The sequence below is a fragment of the Chaetura pelagica genome, unplaced genomic scaffold (genome assembly GCF_000747805.2).
Source record: "Chaetura pelagica isolate M959 unplaced genomic scaffold, ChaPel_1.0 scaffold341, whole genome shotgun sequence".
NCBI lineage: Eukaryota > Metazoa > Chordata > Aves > Apodiformes > Apodidae > Chaetura > Chaetura pelagica.
In genome coordinates this window covers 977,487-980,342 of record NW_009952151.1, presented here as the reverse complement: position 1 = coordinate 980,342, position 2,856 = coordinate 977,487, and positions in this window count along the sequence as shown.

Genomic DNA, 2,856 nt, shown 5'->3' with positions numbered 1-2,856 from the left:
TGACCTTTAAGAGTCCCAGGAAATCTCATATCTGGCATTCCCAGGGATTTTAATAAAAAATTTCCAAAAGCTGCCAATTCAAATCCTAACTTTTGGGAAGAAAACTGCTGTCCCTATTTTATGCTAACATACTTTATAAAAGAAGCATGTAAAGAGATTGAGATGTAAATAAACAGTCTTGGAAGTCACACCACAAGACTGAGATTTGGGATTTATCTCTGACAAAAAGGTTCTGCCTGACCTTGTAATTTCATTGCCAATTGCCTCAGTTTCTCTAGTTAGAAAATAACAAACACATTATTGTCCATCTCGGGCAGTTCTTCCCACAGCTTTGCTCAGGAGTGCACTGGGCAACTCGGCTGTGCAGCTCAGATGCCATGACACCTCAACTTGTGAACTGCCAGTTGATTGAAGAAAAAGCCTGTTTTCCTTCATAATCACAAAAACTGCATAACATACGGCTTAGGAGAGCATCAAGAATAAAACATTTGAATTTGCAACAATTTAACTAGTCCATTTAATACACGTCAAATGCAAAGACAGGTTTTCCCATGAAGAGAGCAACTGAAGACACAACAGAAATGACAGAATGGTTTTGGTGGGAAGGGACTTTAAAGATCATCTACTCCTAACACCCCTGCCATAGGCAGGGACACTTTTCATGAGACCAGGTTGCTGAAAGTCCATCCAACCTGGCCTTGAACACTTTCAAGGATGGGGCATACACAGTTTCTCTGGACAACCTGTGGCAACATCTCACCTCACAGTAAATAATTTCTTCCTATCTAATCTAAATCTACCTCTTTCAGCTTGAAACCCTTGTCATGTCACTAGATACTCCTGTAAGAAGTCACTCTCCAGCAGTTGGGTTCAACAGCAATACAGCACGAGATATGTGATTCCAGACCTGAGTGCTGGATGATCCCACTCCATCTCTGGCAGCGGCCAGCACCATCTCCCTCAAAGGAAGCTGCAGCTGTTTCAGGGGGAACTAGAAGTTATGGAACAATACATATTCCACATGAGTTAGCACTCAAAGCTCTAATACGTAAGTTCATGTCTGAACAAGTCTGCTGCTTTTTTTAATGTATTTTATGTAAATTATTTACACCATTTTAATACACATCTTAAGTGAGACAACTGGATACATTTAATCTTGGGCATTCCACTTAACAGGTCTTGTCACAGGTCTCACATCAGTTACTCTGTAGTTGGAGCACGGCAAATCAAAGTTGCTAGTTTTACATCTCCCATTTTTTATAGCTTAATGTGGAAAAAAGGCCATAATGCTTTAGGGCTGCATACATCAAAATCCAAACACAAGAAAGTTGATTCAGCAATTGCCCTGGTGGGCTATATGCAAATGATGTAAGAAATGTTTCCCTTTGCATCATTTGCCCAGCCTACGGCTTATAAATGTTCTAGTAACTGTCAGATCAGATCCTGGGGAGCTGCCAGAAAGTCATGAGAGCAAGTCTGGAGTTGGAGTACATAAGAGCAGATGAAAGCCTGTTGTGCTCCTGCTGTCCACACCCATTCTGGATTGCACTTGTGTCAAAGCACCACCTTGGGCAGAGACACCTTGACCTCAGGGAAGGAGAGAGGATAAGATCCCAGCACCAAGATTCCACCACCCTGGGGCTCCCTGCACCCCAGGGAAGGGCTGCAGATAACCAGCACAGGCAGCCCCAGGGCAGCTTTAGGCTGGCAGAGCACCAGATTCCTCCCAGGGTTGGAAGGACAGCAATATCACCTTATTTTCACATTCCTGAGGTCACTGGTTTGTCATTCTAGGCAACCTTCGCTATCCAGGTTTTGAAGTTTATCAAATAGCAGACCCAAAATTCCCTTGGTTCTGGGGATCTTGCCCCAAAGGATCCCAAGTCAACAAGACTCTCCATAAACTTTTCTTCTGGGTCCACAGCATTTTCTCTGACCACTTTCACCTCTAGATCAGTACAAAGTGTATTGATACTGATTTGGGATGTGGTAGAGAGGAAGGGAAGGAAGAAGAGGGATATCTCAATGTGAACAGCATAGGGAAAATTTGATCCAGCTTCACAAAGTTCAGGTACTCCTTTTTTCAGTCACAAGGAAAGAAAATTGATGATGCCACAAGTTTAGTGCTAATTGATTTATTACCTGCCTAAGCAAATCCTGGGCAATGCAATGGCAGGCTTAGACTTAAAGCAAATGATTTACAAGATAATGTTTGACTCTGGGAAAGGGTAATCAGATCCAGATACAATGGATGATAGGATAATTGAGAAGAAATAAAAGAGGATAAATTGCTATGTGCTAATGAGCTTACAGACCCTAATGGGGAGGACATCAGTTTTAACACTCGGGTTATGAGCTAGGAGCAAGATTTTTTTTCTTCAACAGCTAAAGATGTAGTGCTGAAACAAACCAAGATTAATGGTGTCCCACTCACTCACTTAGCCATTCTTTACACCTCCGACAGCTTCCCATGTTAAATGTATGGTTGTTTTTTAACAAAGTTTATCCAAAGCAGCTCACTTCAGTTAGAAGCCATATTACCTATTTCTAGGTGTAAGGCACATCTGTGTTTGGGGATGAATGATTCCAAACAGCATTTCTCCTCCTCCTTGCAGCACTGGCCACTTGATGAGTTTGCAATGTCTTTGCAGGTCTCTTTAGGATCATAGGAATATTCTCAAGCCTTTATACGGTCTCACTGCACTCAGGTTTTGAAGCAGTTGCCAGAGCAATGCTGTCTCACATCATGATTCATTTTTATATCTTTCTTTCCCTCCATCCCACATCACCACCTAGAACCAGGGACACTTTATTGGTATTTCTGATTACTGCTGTAGCCGTCTAAATTTTTCAGCA